Below are 18,392 nucleotides of genomic sequence, written 5' to 3'. Positions count from 1 at the left end.
TTTCCCCCCAGTATATCACTGATCATGTTGTTCAGACCCTCCCTTGACTTTTCCTCCCCTGGCATGTCACTCATCTTGCAGTACACTCCCTTGGAGGAGGAATAAAGGGTCAAAGAGTGGTCTCATGTGACTCCCATGTGGGCTTGTGCACAACCACTCCCTTAGCATTAACCCTTTGGAATAATATCCAGGCCCAGAAAAGCAGCAAAACCAGACAAGTGATGCCAGGTCTGAACTCAGGACCAGCTGCAATGACTAATGACTCCCTGCCTTGGCACCAAACAATCAGTGGAGACCATGTCCCTGAAAGGACACAGCTGGAAAGCTGATGAATATTCTATTAAGATCCCCCTGGGATCTGTCCTAAAATTCCCATCCTTGGACTCCCTTAGGATGGAAGACCCAGCAAGGCTCTTTCTAGGTAGCATTGTTCAGAGTTTTTATTGAAGTTTTATTATTTAGACAGGATTGATTAAATTATTGGCCATTGGTGATTGAACTCAATCTCTAAGGCCTCCTAAAAGGGAGCTGGGCTGAAAATTCCAGCTCTCCAATCACACGGTGGTTCCTCTGCTAATTATTAGCCCCATCCTAAGGCTGTCTAGGGACCACCTCTTGGTGGTCAAAAAGGGCTCATCATGAATAACAAAAAACACTCCATACTCGGAGGTACCAAGGGTTTTGGGAGCTCTGTGCAAGAAACCAAAGACAAAGGCCAAATTCTTTTTATTTTATTATATACCACACTCATCCTCACCCCTTGTTTTCCCTAATCCTACTCACACCTTCTGTTCAGATGAATCATCCGGGTGAAATATGTTTCCTACCTATATATCTGTGATATTGGTTCTGAATCCAGTTCTGTGGGGTTCATGCAAGAGTGTCATATAAAAAGCATTTTATAAAACCTGCACTTAGCCCTGGCCGGTTGGCTCAGCGGTAGAGCGTCGGCCTAGCGTGCGGAGGACCCGGGTTTGATTCCCGGCCAGGGCACACAGGAGAAGCGCCCATTTGCTTCTCCACCCCTCCACCGTGCTTTCCTCTCTGTCTCTCTCTTCCCCTCCCGCAGCCAGGGCTCCATTGGAGCAAAGATGGCCCGGGCGCTGGGGATGGCTCTGTGGCCTCTGCCTCAGGCGCTAGAGTGGCTCTGGTCACAACATGGCAACGCCCAGGATGGGCAGAGCATCGCCCCCTGGTGGGCAGAGCATCGCCCCATGGTGGGCGTGCCGGGTGGATCCCGGCCGGGTGCATGCGGGAGTCTGTCTGACTGTCTCTCCCCGTTTCCAGCTTCAGAAAAATGAAAACAAACAAACAAACAAACAAAAAAAAAAAAACAAAAAACCTGCACTTGGTTTTATAAAGCTTAAGCCTTTGCAGTAAGATTTATATGAAGTTGAAATAGAAGGTTGTTCACAGGTTCCCAGTGTCTTAGTTCCTTCTATCTCACCAAAGAAAAAGCCCAGTCTTGTGTTCAATAAGCCCAGTAAAAAGAACAAAGTCCAGATAGTCTGTGCAAAGGTTTAGCCCATATTATGCCTGACCAGGCGGTGGCGCAGTGGATAGAGCATCAGACTGGGATGCAGAGGACCCAGGTTCAAGACCTCCAAGGTCGCTAGCTTGAGCATGGGCTCATCTGGTTTGAGAAAAAAAAAAAAAAAAAGCCAACCAGCTTGAACCCAAGGTTGCTGGCTCCAGCAAGGGGTTACTCGGTCTGCTGAAGGCCTGCAGTCAAGGCACATATGAGAAAGCAATCAATGAACAACTAAGGTGTTGCAATGCGCAATGAAAAAAACCCCACAACTAATGATTGATGCTTCTCATCTCTCTCCGTTCCTGTCTCTCTGTCCCTGTCTATCCCTATCTCTGACTTACTCTGTCTCTGTAAAAAATAAATTAATTAAAAAAATTAAAAAAAAAAAAAGGTTTAGCCCATATCAAAGCTGCATCCAGTCCAGACGCTGCTCAGAGCCTGTACTTGGGAGACCACCTAGCTGCCTGCTCATAAAGCGGACGTGACTATTGTGTTCCAAAGCAGTAAGGTAAACTAGGGCTGGATCTGTGTTAAGCTCATGTTTATATTTTTGGTCTGGGAAGGACTAGCTTTCATTTAAACTAGCCAATCAGCTTCTTTAAAATTTTATGGGCTTGCATTGACTAACTAATCAGATCCTCTTCTAGGTTATACTGTATTGACAAGTCTCTGTGATCCCCATTCTGGCTTCCACTGGCATGCTTAAAGTGCAAGCATGAAGTACAACATCCCTCCTTCCTTAGCACCTGACTGACAGTGCCTTGGGAAGACTCCTCCCGAGCCTGCGTCTGGAGGGCTGAGACACAAGTGGACCTCTGAGGACACAATGGAGTCCTGAAATGTGCAGTTGGGCCTATGGGTGCTTTAGCCTTCTGACAATTTAAACTAAATGGGATGTTGAAGATTCTTGCTGAAGCAGGCCCTCTGATTTTATTAAACTTTAATATTTTGACTCCTTCTTCCAACTATACTTTTTCCCTTAATCACTAGCTAATGGCCTATGCTAGCACCTGCAACTTCTTGGCAGACACAGTGGCCATCCTTGGTACCTCATGTGCACGTACCATCATCATAACACTCATAGTACTGCACTGCATCCTGTATGCCTGCCTGTGTTTTTCTTTACATTGTGGACTACTTGACGCAGAATCATGTCCTGCTCAAACCTGCATCCCCATCATTCTAGCCCAACATCTGGCCCATAGTGCCTGTCAGTCATTTTTTAATGGATTAGTGACTAATGCCATTTCTCATTCTGAGCACCCATTCATTCAACTGGGAAAGGCTGCATGAGGTATTGGGCATATGAAGTCACTGCTACTAGGACCTGACACTCCAGTGGGTTTGGATTTTATCCTGCAGTAGACAGAGGACCACCCAGGTTTACCTGCATTTCTACCATACCTGGGACATGCCTTCAGGAGTAACAGGTTTTCTCGCAGACACTGAAACAGCCTGTGACACTGACAATTCCACTGTGACTCTCAGGCTGGGAACACTCCGCTGCTTTGCCCTTTCTGTTCCGGGGGTACCTTGGTCTCTCCTCTAGGACCTGGGGAGCAATTGATTCTGAATTGTTTATCCCTTGGAGGTAACAAACTCTCTCTGCAGGTTTTCCTCTCTGCCTGAGAGCCAAGGGAGTAGAGGTTCTAACCCTGCCTGGTTCAAGTTACTTAATGCAGATTGTACTTGCCTCAAAAAATGGGTATTCTGCATAAAAAAAAATGGGTATTATAATAACACTCCTTAGAATTGACTTAAGGATTAAATAAGCACATAGAGTGTGTTCTAGATATGTATTAAATGTATTCTGCAATTAGTATCTTTTCTTTATATCTTAATTTTATGGGGAACATAAACTATATCTTCATATACATGAAGGAGTGCTGGAGAGACATACCAAAAACTACTAAATAAGAGATGGGAGAATGACTTCTTAATGTATATATTTTAGAGTTTATTTTTCTCTTGTCTTGAGATTAAACCATGTGTATGTACTTAAAAAACATTTCATTGTGTCTGACAGATTTCAAAACCTCTTTTCTGTGTGTATCTATGTTACTTGAAGCTGAGCACACACACAGCTGCACATCCCTCCATTCTGTCCCACCTCACTACATGTAGGTCACAATAAAGACTTCCAGCACCATGTCTTGGAACTTCTCTGCTGATCTTGGCTGAGTTAGAAAATGAGTATTCACATGAATGGCTGTCCCATCCCAGGAGCTGGCACCCCCTCCCCCAGCAGCAATGCCCGATTTATGTGAACTTGTACTCCCATCAGTGATGGCAATGAAAAACAAATATCAAAGCAGAGAGCTTGGATGTTAAGATGATCTGATTATATTATAGCACATTCATTCCATAGAGGCTTTCAAACCAGACTGATCAGGCATTTGAAAGTCATTTATCTTAAAGAGGGGCTCTGAAATGTACCAGAACATTAAAAGTGACAGTGAATTGTGTTTACTTCATGTTTTACATTTAAGAATAGAAAGCATCCAATGTCTATTCTGGGTAAGGGCATCTTCTCAATCCCATAATAATAATTAATTCTGCGAGCATCCAACATCACGTCTAATTCCCCTCTTTCTAATAGCCACCTCTTTTTAAAAGCCAGCTAATGTATGCCTTTTCAGACACAAAGACCAAAATAAATCATGTGGTGCCTGCTTTGGTGCTCTCAGGTGATGAGATTTGGGGTTATGTATGGTAAAATGCAAGAGGAGAGAGAGAAAAGAAGACATGACTGGCATCTCTGGCTCTGAGAGCTTGGCAACACCCCTCACGTTCATCTATGTCATCCTGCACAAGACTTTACAATGCAGGAGATTGTGTATCAGGCTTTGGCAACACAGAAATTAATAAGAGGTGCTCCTGGCCCTCAAGCTGTTCATTGTCTAGAGAGAGACAAAGTAGAATCATGCAATTATAATACCTTATGGAAGGTGCTAATCGGCCATTGCTGGTTCGCTCAGTGGATAGAGGGTCAGCCTGGCATGCAGACATCCCGTATTCAATCCCTGGTCAGAGCACACAGGGGAAGTGACCATCTGCTTCTTTTCTCCTCCCTCTCCCCCTTCTCTCTCTTTTTCTTTCTTGCAGCCAGTGGCTCCACTGGTTTGAGAGTCAGCCCTGGGCACTGGGGATGGCTCCATAAATTCAAGCATTGGCCTCAGGCACTGAGGATAGCTAGGTTGATTAAAGCTTTGGTCCCAGACAAGGTTACCGGGTAGATCCTGGTTGGTGGCGCATGCGGGATTCTGTCTATCTCCCCTTCTCTCACTTAAGAAAAAAGAAAGAAAGTGCTAATGACATAATGGAAAGTGCTATTAAAGGGCACAGAAGTGAAAGGCATGTGAACATAGGTAAATCTGCTTGTGATTACTTATAGGTTTGTTCATTATCTTAAGTGTTTGTCTTGTCTGAGATGATGTGTGGTGGCCTCCTGTTCATTGGCTTTGTAATTCAAGGCATGATGCTCAAGGCATGAAGTCTAGCAATGCTTCAGGCTTACATGCAGGAATCCACTAGTGAAATGATCACTTAGCGTAAGGCACAATGCTCATTTCTGTGCATACTGAGGATTAATAGGATAGTAGTTTTTGGTTTAATCATTAAGCAGTGCTTCCTATCTTCTGACCTAATGATTCTGTATCCTTGAATAATATACATACTGGAGATTGCTAGTATGGTTGCTGTGAACCTAGAAAACTGAAAAACAAAAGCCCAGTGACTGACTGCCAGAGCCCCAGGTAGTGTGAGCTAAGTCTGCCCCTCTCCCTTCACCCAAGGTAGATAGACCCCACTACCCAATCAGGTCATACAAAGACTGAATACACTGAGAATCCTTTGTGACAGAATTTTTGCTCCTCTTGGTCTTCATTCTAAAATGACAACCAACACAAAAGGTGCTACTCCTCCCGCACTTCCCAGCAGGCGAGAGTATGCTCAGGGGTGAGGATGGCAATTGTTGACTGTTAGTCTACTTCGGGGTGGGGGGCTGAAGAGCTGTGACTAGGGATTCCTTAAGTGTGCAGGGCACTAAAGTGCCTCTCTCTTTGTGATTGGATTTAAGCTTTTGTGCAACTCCAAGAAAAGGTTATGTTCCCTCTCCCCCATTCACCACTCCCCATGACAACACTGAGACCCATAGTGGTTACATGGCTTCCCGAGGAGGAAGGCCTAGGATGAGGGCAAAAGTTGAGCTGACTGAGGTGTGGTGCCCATTCAGTGATATCACAGTGACCTGAACAGAGGGCCATGGCAGAGATGCTACTGTGGCTTGAACTGTGGACTAAATTTCAGGTTGAAGCCTTAACACCCAATGTGACTGCATTTGGAGATAGGGCCTTTAGGGAGATAATGAAGGATAAATGAGGTCATGGACTTCTACCCTCTAGAAAGATGAGAAAATAAATTTCTATTGTTTAAGACACGCATTCTGTGGTATTTTGTTATGGTGGCCTGAGTTGACTGACATACAGGTGTGGGGAGGTGGGAGAAAGTAGGTTTACAGTTGTGAAACACAGAGTTTATTTTTTTATTAGTATTTATTTATTAATTATTGTACTATTTATGATTATTATTATTAACCTACTTTTGCCCAAACCTTGTAGATTTTGGTTTTGGGAAGTGAGGCGCTACTGTAATAGATCTGTAAAAATGTGAAAGCTCAGTGGTAGAGCATTAGCCCAGTGTGTGGATGTCCTGGGTTTGATTTCCAGTCAGGGCACACAGGAGAAGTGCCCATCTGCTTCTCCACCCCTTCCCTTTCTCTCTCTTTCTCTCTCTTTCTTCTCCTCCCACAGCCATGGCTCGATTGGTAGACACTGAGGATGGCTCCATGGAGCCTCCACCTCAGGCACTAAAAATAGCTCAGTTGTGAGCATGGCCCTAGATGGGCAGAGCATCAGCCCAAGACAGGGGTTGCAGGTAGATCCCAGTCAGGGTGCATGCGGGAGTCTGTCTCTCTATCTCCCTTTCTCTCACTTGGAAAAAGAAGAAAAAATTCTGAAAGCGGCCTTGTAACTGTACCCACTAGGGTAGAGGACAGAAAAGCTTTCAGGCACATGCTAGAAAACAGGTAGACTGCCTTACAGGGACTGCTGGTGGATATGTGGATGTTAAGGGTGATTCTGGTGAGTCCTCAAGAAGAAAGAGGGGGAACTGGAGAGGAGCCTCTGTTTCTCTGGAAATAAATCCATCATCGCAAACAGAATGTTGATGGAAATACAATGCCAAAGGCCATTCTTATGAAATCTCAGACAGAAATGAGGGACATGCTACTGGAAACTGGAGGAAAAGTGGTTCTTACAAATCGTCAAAGAACCTGGTTGAACGATGGTAGTGTTTTGTGGAAGGTAAACCTTGCAAGCAGTAACATTGAATAGTTAATGGAGAAGATGTGTAAGCAAAATGTTTAAGTGACTTGGTTCACTTATAATAAAATGCAAGAGGAGAGAGGAAAATTAAAAGTAGGAACTTGAACAGATATTTGTATCCTCAGGTTCATAGCAGCATTATTCACATTAGCCAAGGGATAAACAAAATGTGGTCTAGCCATACAATGGGATACTAGTCTGTTTTAACCAGGAAGGAAATTCTGACACATGCTACAACATGGAATAACCTGGAGGTTGTAGGTTCCCAGAGCAGTCAAGTTCACAGAGACAGGAAGTAGAATGGTGGGTGCCCAGGGCTGGAGGGGAGGAGGGCACGGGAATTTAGTATTAATAAGTGCAGGTTTACAGCTTTTCAAGGTGAAAGGGTTCTGGAGATGGAAGGTGGTGATGGCTACAGGACAGGGTGAACATGCTTAATGCCACTGAGAGGGACAGAGAGATAGAGACATACAGGGACACACAGACAGGAAGAGAGAAAGATGAGAAGCATCGACTCATAGTTGTGGCACCTTAGCTGTTCATTGGTAGTTTTCTCATATGTGCCTTGACTGGAGGGCTCCATCTGAGCCAGTGACCCCGGGCTCAAACCAGCGACCATGGTGTCATGTCTATGATCCTACGCTCAAGTCGGCAACCCTGTGCTCAAGCTGGATGAGCCAGCGCTCAAGCTAGTGACCTTGGGGTTTCAAACCTGGGTGCTCAGCATCCCAGGCCAACACTCTTTCCACTGTGCCACCACCTGGTCAGGCACTAATAAAAATATTTTTTTAAAAGAAAGAAAGAGAAAAGCTCTTCAGCTAATTCTAATGCCGCTAACATTTGCCCTATACTATTTATCTCTCTTTCCTCTCTGGGCTTCCCTGAGAGCCTCTCATTTCTTTACTCTTTCCATTCAATCTGTATTGGTGTCCTGTTGTTCTTACCTGGCAGTTATCCTTTCTTTTCCATGCTCCTCTGTCACTCCAGCCCAGGCTTGCAGTACTTAGGCCCTCCATGTGCCCCCTTGGTTGGTAACCCTGCAGCCTCTGGTCTGTTTCCTGTCCTGCCTGCTAAGGAGGTTGGGTGCTCTAAATCACCTGCCTAATGTTCCATACATCAAGGCTTCCCATGGTCCCTAGTAGCTGGCCCCACCCTGGCTAGTTAACCTTGTTGATCAGTGCTCCTAGCACACACTCTTGGTCTGGGCAGGATGGCACCCTCAACGCATTCTGTGGCCTCTGCTCTTCCCCACCTTCATACCTTTGCTCCCACAGTCGCCCTCACTGCCATGCTTCCTCCTTGCTGTGCTGCCTCCATTCAAGCCCCAGCCCATTTTCACGACTCCTGTCCCTAGTCATCCTCCTGTCCCTCTACTGCTTTTCCCTTCCTCACCCACATCACATGCTGAAGCACCTAGTTGCTGTCCTCAGCACTCTTGTGACTGCCCAGTAAAGAGGAAGATGCCTCCTGTGGTGGACCACTTATGTTTCTTTTGACCTAGAGAGTCCCAAACTCCCGGTAGGTATGTAACAGCTACAAGCTGATTGATATGAATAGATTTCAACATAGGCAGCTGAGCTGAGCAAACATCGGGTTTCTAATCTGCTTCCAAAATATCAGCTGTGCTATTTTAAATCTATTTAGAGTGTGCACTCCTGGCCTGAGGGTGCGTGCGAGGCGCAAAAATGTGCTGGGTATCCTCATTTGGAAAACGGCAGCTCTCGAGGTCACTTGAGGGCAAGGCTGGGAGCATCAGGGCAGGGATTCTGGGAAGCACATGTGAAACAAAGGGCTGTAGAATGGGACAGAGTCTTCTGAAGAAACACCACTCTATAGAAAAACAGCTTGGATTCCTGACTCTCAAAGCTCAAGACTCAAAGTCTGGCGCCTAAACCAACATCATCTGGCCACTTGTTTCAGAAATACAATATCCTAGGGCCCACCCAAGACTGACTGAATCAGCATCTGCATGACATAAGATCCACAGATGACTCATGGGTACATTACAGTTTGGAAGGGGACTATCCAAGATGCCTTTCGGTGTCTGCGTTGAGTATCTGTCAACTGCTCACTGTCATGGGCTGAGTTGTATCCCCCTAAATTCATATGTTGGTGTCTTAACCCCCGGTACCTCAGAGTGTGACCTAATTTGGAGTTAGGGTCTTTACAAAGGAAATCAAGTTCAAGTGAAGTCGTTAGGGTAGGCCGTAATCCAGTATGACTAGCATCTTTATAAAAGGGGAAAGTTGGACACAGAAACACACATGAACTGAAAATGGCCATCTGTAAGCCAAGGAGAGGGACCTGGAACAGATTCTTCCCTTACAGCCCCAAGAAGGAACCAACCCCATCAGGACCTTGATCTTAGATGTCTAGCCTCCATAACTGAGAAAGAATAAATTTCTGTTTCAGCCACTTAGGCTATGGTACTTTATTATAGCAACCATAGGAAACTAATCTGCTTATGCCGTTTTTTATTTATTTTACATCAAAACTGCCAGTGACCAGCATAGACCCATCAGCCACTGTCATCCCTGATCCACAGAGCCCACAGGCCGGACACTTCATGGGCCACTGGCCAGGCTGCTCTGGAGTCAGAAGCCCAGTGCTAATTCCATCAGCTCTCAGCAGGGTCAGTGTGGATCCCCTGGCCAACTTTCTTTGGAAGGCTGAAGGGCTTCTTCGAATAGTCATAGAGATCAGTCTTGAGCACCCACCATGACCAGCACAGGGTATAGGACACTGGGAAATAAATTATTCTTACCATTATTAAACTGTCTTGTAGACACCTGCAGACTGATTGGTGAAGAGGAAGTCTCAGTAACCCAGCCTCCAGGGGTCACTGGCCTCTCTTAAGGTATCTGCTTCTAGTCCATGTTCTTCAACCAGTTATGATAAGATCCAGCCCCCCTCTTCCCAACTCAAATGCAATTTTAAGAGCTTAATGAATAATCCAAATTTTACTGAGGTTTTTGTTTGTTTGGTTTGGTTTGGTGAGGGGTAGTTGAAAGAAAGGCTGGCATTGCCCTCAGAGAAGCAACCTACTTTAGCATGCCTTCCCAACGTTTTTCTCCCTTTGGACATTGCCAGATCTCTCCCTTGACCTCCAATGCTTCCACTTTTTCTTGCTTTCACCACCCCTTATTAAAATTCTGGCAGTTAGGCCTGACCAGGTGGTGGCACAGGGTATACAGCATCAGACTGAAATACAGAGGACCCAGGTTCAAAACCCCAAGGTCGCCAGCTTGAGCGAGGGATAACCACTTGAGCACAGGGTTGCTGGCTGGAGTGTGGGATCACAGACATGACCCCATGGTCACCGGCTTATGCCCAAAGGTGGCTGGGTTGAAGCCCAAGGTCGGTAGTTTGAGCCTAAGGTCACTGGCTTGAGCAAGGAGTCACTCATTCTATTATAGACCCCTGGTCAAGGCATATACGAAAAAACAATCAATGAACAACTAAGGTGTTGCAACAAAGAACTGATGCTTCTCATCACTCTCCCTTCCTGTCTGTCTGTTCCTATCTGTCCCTCTCTCTGTCTCTCTTGCCAAAAAAATAAATAACTAAATACATACATACATACATAAATTCTGGCAGTTAGCATACCACACTTCACCGAACGACAGCTAGTGAATAGTACTGTCAGGGAGCTCAAGCCTGAGGCCCCAGGAGCACCCTATGCTCTAACAAGCTGCGTTTATAAATGGTGGCCATCAGTGAGAGGCTCACTTTGAGGAAGGATGGGGGAGTCTCGGTGAGATGGTGTTGGAGAAGACTGTGGGATCTGGGATATTGTTGGAGGGTTTGGGGGAGGGTCTCAGGAAGCTCTAGATTAGAGATTGGATGCTGTCAGAAAGGAGAGACAGTTTTCTGACTGGGCATCTTAATAAATCTCTTTTATAAGGATGGGAGACTCAAACCAGGTAAAGCTGTAATTGGCAAAGTAGTAGTCACTTATTTTAGCCAAAAGAGGCATTTGGGGTGGGGGAAGTATTTTGTTGTGCTTGGACAAAATTATGAAGTGGTCTCTCTTTGTCTTACTTTACTATGGTTTTGGAGCAACGTCAAAGTTGGGGATCCATGCTATGGCCTGTGTCCAGTAAGAGTACAGTACAGTGAGGCCAGTCTGTGGTTTTCTCCTGATCCTGTTCGCTAATGTTGTTCTGAAGCATAGCTCTGGGCAGTGGCAGGAGGGGCCCCAGTTTTTATCACATATCTCATATGTCAAGTGAGGGGCACACAATGGGGGCTTTATACTGAAATTCCAGAATGGTATATACATCAGGATCCCATCCCATTGATTTAGTCAACATCCATTTATCGAAGGGAATATAGGGCATGAGGAGTTCCCCAAGGTGCCAAGGTGTTTATGACATTTGTTGGGGCAGGGGTATTAATAGGCTAAGGCTGCCATAACAAATACCTCTGACTGGACAGCTTAAACAGCGGAAGTTTTAGTTTCTCACAGTTCTGGAGGCTAGAAGTCTGGGATGAAGGTGTTAGCAGGCTGGCTCCTTGAGGCCCCCCTCTCCAGCGTGCAGACGGCTACCTTCTCTCTGGGCCCTCGTACGGGGTTCCTTCTGTGTGTGTGTCCTGATTTTTTCCTTTTATAAGGACACCTGTCATGTTGATCACCCTATGACCTCACTGCATCTTAATCATCTCTTATGGGATTGGGACTGGACTTGTGAATTTGGGTTGGGTGGGGGCGACGCAATCCAGTCCATAGTAGGGGTCAGATGGGAAAGGAAAGAGTGCTTTAGGGTGTCCCTGGACCAGGGTAGAAACATGCAGGCTGCTGGTTCAAGGAGGGAAGAGTGGTCATCGCAGGGTGAGAGAGGTCTCAGGAACCCCTCAGAGGAGAGATGGTGGGCTCCTTCACAGATAAGTACTTACTCCTGTGAACATGGGCCAGGTGGAGGAAGTAGGCTGCTTCCTAACCACCAGAAGGAGAAGAGCTGCAGAGAAGTTCAAGGAGGGGCAGCTGGAAGCTTCTGTTCTCCTGTAAAGTCTTTGGGGCAGAGATGAGGGGTTCAATTACACCTCCCTAAGTGGTGGATTCTGGTAGGACTGTGTGAAATAGACCCTGGGACGGGCTTGGCAGCCACACTAAGAGTGCACCGATCTGTTTTGTTGTTCATTGGTGTCTTTTTATACCTGCTCCTCAGCCCCTGGCACAGGCCTCCAAATAGAGCTCAGCTCTTAGTGCCATCACCTGCAGATGGGTGACTTTGGGCAGGTTACTGAGCCTTACTTGGCTTGGTTTTCTCAGCTGGAAAATGAGACAATGCCACCTGCCCCATGAGGCTGCCCTAAAGAATATGTGAGGTACTTGTAGGGTGCTCCACTCAGCTCCTTTCCTTTCCTTCCAACATAGCCACAGGGGATGTAGGACACATGCACTCACACAAGCAGGGAAGCCTAAGAGTCAGTTTACACACAGCTCACTCTACTGCACTCTGAGTTGTGTAGGATTTGGATGCTGGTTACCTGTGAAAATTCAACAAGAAGGTGTAACCTGGTGTCGTGACAGCTCAGGAACATACAAAGGGCTTCTGGTAAGGTCACATTGTATTTAATTCTCTTTTTTTATTTATTAATTTTAAAGAGTAGAGAGAAAGAGGGGGGGCAGAAAGCATCAACTTCCCTATGTGCCTTGACCAGGCAAGCCCGGGGTTTCGAACTGGCAACCTCAACATTCCAGGTCCACACTTTATCCACTGCGCCACCACAGGTCAGGCCACTTCGTATTTGGAAAAAGCATTTTTTTTTTTTTTTTTTTTTTTTTTTTTACTGAGGCAGAGATAGACAGGGACAGACAGACAGGAATGGAGAGAGATGAGAAGCATCAATATTAGTTTCTCATTGCGCGTTGCGACTTCTTAGTTGTTCATTGATTGCTTTCTCATATGTGCCTTGACCGTGGGCCTTCAGCAGACCGAGAGTAACCCCTTGCTGGAGCCAGCGACCTTGGGTCCAAGCCGGTGAGCTTTTTGCTCAAACCAGATGAGTCCGTGCTCAAGCTGGCGACCTTGGGGTCTCAAACCTGGATCCTTCCACATCCCAGTTCAGCACTCTATCTACTGCGCCACTGCCCGTCAGGCTGGAAAAAGAATTTTAAAAGTCAACTAGCCAAAACCCCCAACCCCATTTTATGGATAAGGAAACTGAGGCCCAGTTATGAGTTGACCAGTCTCAGTTATCACAGCAAAATCTTGGCAGAACCGAGAGAACACAGACTCACACACAAGACATTCCACAGAGCAGGTCTGCCAGCTCCATGCCAGATGGGGAAGGAGCACAGAACAAACCAGTGATCCCCTAACTTAAAACATTGATATTAGTTAATACTTGTGTGAGCCCTTTAACATGTGGCACATGTTGCTTTAAGTGCTGTATCTAATCAATTCATTATAATTATTAATTCATTCCATTCTCTTGACAACCCTATGGGTAGGTACTACCATAATCCCCATTTTAAAGATGAGGACACTGAGGCACGCATAAGTGTCACACAATTGTCCGTGGTGGGCAAGGATTTGGATCAGGATGGTCTGACTTTCAGCGTCTGTATTCTTCACCACTGTAGTGGTTCTGAGTGGCCTCTGGTCCAGTAGCAACAGCAGCACTGGGGAACTGGTTGGAAATGCGGGTTGTTGGGGTGGCCCAGACCATCTGGGGGTGGCCCAGCAAGCTGTTCCTTAATGAGCCCTCCAGGTGATTCCTGTGCGCGTGCAGCTTGAGAAGCCTTTGGCTTCCCCTTTCTTCCCCTAGAGCAGTGGTCCCCAATCCCCGGTCCACGGACCAGTACCGGTCTGCAGAGAAAGAATAAATAACTTACATTATTTTCGTTTTATTTATATTTAAGTCTGAACGATGTTTTATTTTTAAAAAATGACCAGATTCCTTCTGTTACATCCATCTAAGACTCACTTTTGACACTTGTCTCAGTCACGTGATACATTTATCCGTCCCACCCTAAAGGCCGGTCCGTGAAAATATTTTCTGGCATTAAACCGGTCCATGGCCCAAAAAAGGTTGGGGACCACTGCCCTAAAGCACCTTTGCTGAAGTGGAGAAGGGGACGGGAGAGCCATTAGCAAGGCTCTGGAGAGTTTCCTTCAGAACATGCTTGCTTGGATCGCTGAGTTTGAATTTTAATGAGTTCAAGAGATGGTCTGGGCTGGGATGGTGCCATATTGTTATCAGGTCCATTTCTTTCTGTGGAAGTGAACTTGGGGCTTATTTATATTTTTCCTTTGCTCTCCTTGCCTAAGTACCTACCACAGAATGGACCACTGATAATCAATAAGCTTTTATGATGCCCTTCAATGACTTGTCCATGCAAAGCTAGCCTGGAAGTAGCAGATCCCTGATGGGAAAAGGTTTCCTGGATGGAGGCTGTGTTTGTGGGAGAGAAAAAAGGACTGGCATGATGAGGTACCCAGACACGCAGAGCCTGCCAGCACAATGCCACAGTTCCTGCACTTCTTTTTTTCCCCTCTTTCTTTTCTTGTTTCTTTTCTTTTCTTTTCTCTTTCCATTCCTTCCTCCAGCAACATTCCAATTTCATTTTTACTATTTAAAGAGATCTTAAATAGGATACTTTGCATTAATTTTGAGGGATATCCTCAAGAGCAGGGATAAAAGCTTAATCAATAAAAAGTAGAGCCTGACCTGTGGTGGTGCAGTGGATGAGGCATTGACCTGGAACACTGAGGTCGCTGGTTTGAAACCCTGGGCTTGCCTGGTCAAGGTACATATGGGAGTTGATGCTTCCTGCTCCCCCACCCCTTCTCTCTCTTTCTGTCCTCTTTAAAAATGAAATGGGCCCTGGCTGGTTGGCTCAGCGGTAGAGCGTCGGCCTAGCGTGCGGAGGACCCAGGTTCGATTCCCGGCCAGGGCACACAGGAGAAGCGCCCATTTGCTTCTCCACCCCTCCGCCGCGCTTTCCTCTCTGTCTCTCTCTTCCCCTCCTGCAGCCAAGGCTCCATTGGAGCAAAGATGGCCCGGGCGCTGGGGATGGCTCTGTGGCCTCTGCCTCAGGTGCTAGAGTGGCTCTGGTCGCAACATGGCGACGCCCAGGATGGGCAGAGCATCGCCCCCTGGTAGGCAGAGCATCGCCCCTGGTGGGCGTGCCGGGTGGATCCCGGTCGGGCGCATGCGGGAGTCTGTCTGACTGTCTCTCCCTGTTTCCAACTTCAAAAAAATGGAAAAAAAAAATTAAAAAAATAAATAAATAAAAAATAAAAAAAGAAATGAATAAAAAAAAAAAGTAGAAACAGGAATGAGGGAAAGAGGGACAGAGTACTACTAGTTGGCTTATTGAGGATTTTACTTTTCCCCCCTTTTTTGGTAAAGGAAAGAGGGATTCTTTGCAGTCACACAGGAGAGCGCATCTGCACTGTAGAATGACCACAGCATATGAATGAACTTGTGTCTATTGAGAAAATTGACCCCTACAACGTGCAACCTTGAGAAACCAATTTGGGGGCTTATAAGGGAGACAAATACTGAGTCCCAAGATGGCAACAATCCCGGGGTGACCAGCCAACCCCCGGGGCAGGGAGGTGACATTGGTGATTCCATCATGGTCAAGGAGTGGGGGGGGAGTGCTTTCTTCTCATGTGTATATGCCTTCCCTGTCTGTGATTCCTTCACCAGACCACTGCTATGGACCCCAGGAACCATCGGGGGTCCAGTGTTGCTTCTGATCATGCCTCCCATGAGCTCTTCAGGGTGCTTCAGAGCACAGATTTCCAGCCAGTCTGGCTGGTGAGGCTCCACAGCACCTCGTTTGCCATTGACCTAGCCATGGCCATGACCTCACTGGAGGGTCTAGCTCCCAGCCACCAGTGAGGTGTGTGTTGCTCCCTTGCACACTCTAGTTTCAGCCCTCAGGGTCATCGCTGCTTCTTACATCTGCATTTCCTATAATTTTTAGACTTCTATTTCCTTTGTCAATCCTTCATTCCTACCCTGATATAGTTAATAATTCTTTGTATTAAAGTTTGCCTGTTTCATATTACAATGTGGTTTCCCTCTCCTGCTTGGACCCAGAGTGGTGCACGTTGATAGGGGAGGAGGCTTCTCTGATTGGGTCCAGGGTCCCTCCCCCCTGGGGCCTCTGGCCTGGCTGCCCCCGGGCAGCACCACCACCAGGAATGTAGGGCAGGGCCACTGGGACACTCCCTCCAGTGACTTTCTCCAGCTGCCTAGCCAGTAACGTGCCAGCAACTCTTGCTCACACCTTAAGGGGGCTCGCCGGAGAGCTCTCCAACACCCCACAGGAACCGTTTGAGCCAGTGTGGCCGGCCCATGGCAGGCCATCTCCTGCCCAGCAGCCTTGACCTGTGGCTCCCCAGCCCTGCCTGCAGTAGGGCCTGACCCTCAGCTGTGAGAGCAAGGGTCCCTAAGGGTCCCTGTGCCCATCATCTGGGGGAGCCACTGCCACTTCCTGTGTCGGCTACTCTGGTTTCTTCAGTGTTTTCTCACTCCTCCATAGAGTGACTCTCCCATGACTACCTGAGAATTCTATGTATTCAACTTCTCTGTCCAAATTTCTGGTGTGGTTTCTGTCTCCTGATGACCTTGAGCAGTATGTTTCTTATAAAACACTGTGCCGGGCACGACAGATAACAGAGTGTTTAAACAGAAAGGGATTTTATACGGACTGGTGCTGACAGGGATGTGGGAATGGCCCAGGACCGTGTACAGATGGGCCTGACCAGGAAACCGGATGCTGGGATCAGGAAGTGCATGCTGGGTCTCCTGACTCTGGGAACACAGTGTCTGAGCTGCAAACCAGAGGTCACGAAGTCACTGCCAAACTCCTAGCTCCGGAGCCACACAGCACCTGGGAACTTAGCAGAGTAGATGTTGAACCCACTCCCCTCTTAACCCTCCAAATGCAAGTCTCTCGTAAGTGCAGTGGTTGGCAACATGTTTATAATATAGGATACTGATAGAAAGTTTGAGGTATAGCAAGACCAAAAGATCAGAAAATAATTTCATTGGAAAGATAGCTTATTTCGCACAGATCCCAAGAGGAGGGGCACACTATGCCACTCAGCACCACACAGGAGGACCAGGGTCAGTCGGGGGGGAGGGGGGATGTGAGTACAAGTCTTCATTGTGGTTTCTTCAAGGAAGAAACAGGTGAGGCAAGGTGAGCAGGTTTAGGAGTGGCTCTTGGAAGGCAGGAGGCCAAGGCAAGGTGCCTCAGGCATGTCCCTGGGTTGTCCAGAATAAGACCTGTCTGGTATATGCATGTAGGACAGGTGTGAAAGCACAAGTTTTACAGAAGCTAGAAATGTGGTGAGTATACCAACTAAATCACCTCTGATACCTTGCCACAAGGGGTTTGTGAAGTTCAGTTTTTTAGCTTTCCAACCTCTGCCATATAGGAAGTCAAAGCAGAAGGACCAATCTACCATCAAACACACAGTCACACACTCCACAAAGGCACACAAAAAGAGAAATTCAAGGTTGAGAGTAAATTTCTAGGTATTCTGATCTTTTTTCCTGCCCCTAAATGGGTCCTGCTCAGACCTCTCTGTTCAAGAGCAATAACAAAGAGCCACATATTAATGCTCTGTGTTTGGAAAACATCATTTACTGCAAAGGCTTCCAACAGGCACAGAATCATTTGAAACCAAACTCAACTTCCTGAGACAGGTCTACCAGGTGTTAACCTCAGAGAGGTCAATAACTCACCCACCATCACATGGTAAGTAGTAGCAGCTTGAATTTTTGGTGTCTTCTTAACCACTAACCACAGAGTTCATGAGTATTCTGGAAGAGTTGTTGGTCTGGGGAAAAAGAATTGTGGTTTTGTATCAGGCTTCTAATCATTGAGTATATCTTTGATTCTTTTTTTCAGCTCAAGGGCAAAAACTAAGTGATTGCTTAGGAAGGAAACTCCTTTTGAGCTTTAGGCAGTGGTGGAATTCATCTGGCTCGCACCAATTTGGCAGAACCGATACCTAATTTTTGTTGAGCTTGGTGAACGGGTTGTTAAAATGGCACTTGTAATCAGGGTTCTCTCTAAGGTGGGTCCCTGGGCAACCACCCAATGTGAAAATCACGAATTTACATTTCTTACTTTTTTTTTTGTGGCAAAGACAGAGAGAGTCAGAGAGAGGGACAGATAGGGACAGACAGACAGGAAGGGAGAGAGATGAGAAACATCAATCCTTTGTTGCAGCTCCTTAGTTGTCCATTGATTGACTTCTTATGTGTGCCTTGACCGGAGGTCTACAGCAGACCGAGTGACCCCTTGCTCGAGCCAGAGACCTTGGGCTCAAGCTGGTGAGCCTTGTTCAAACCATATGAGCCCATGCTCAGGCCAGCGACCTCGGGGTCTCGAACCCGGGTCCTCCGTGTCCCAGTCCGACGCTCTAGCCACTGTGCCACCGCCTGGTCAGGCTCCTTACTCTTTTTTAATGTTCATCTGTGCAACAGCATATTCTAAGCGC

General features: G+C 46.7%; 1 long non-coding RNA gene across 1 annotated transcript in view; it reads left to right on the top strand.

Annotated features, from left to right (window-relative positions):
- LOC136330910 (uncharacterized) overlaps window positions 1-18,392 on the top strand; it is an 84,375-nt gene that overhangs the window by 30,248 nt on the left and 35,735 nt on the right. The window lies entirely within an intron of this gene.

The sequence above is a fragment of the Saccopteryx bilineata genome, chromosome 3 (genome assembly GCF_036850765.1).
Source record: "Saccopteryx bilineata isolate mSacBil1 chromosome 3, mSacBil1_pri_phased_curated, whole genome shotgun sequence".
In the NCBI taxonomy this organism is placed as follows: Eukaryota; Metazoa; Chordata; class Mammalia; order Chiroptera; family Emballonuridae; genus Saccopteryx; species Saccopteryx bilineata.
Note: the sequence above shows the minus strand (reverse complement) of the source record. Positions and strands in the feature narration are given on the sequence as shown.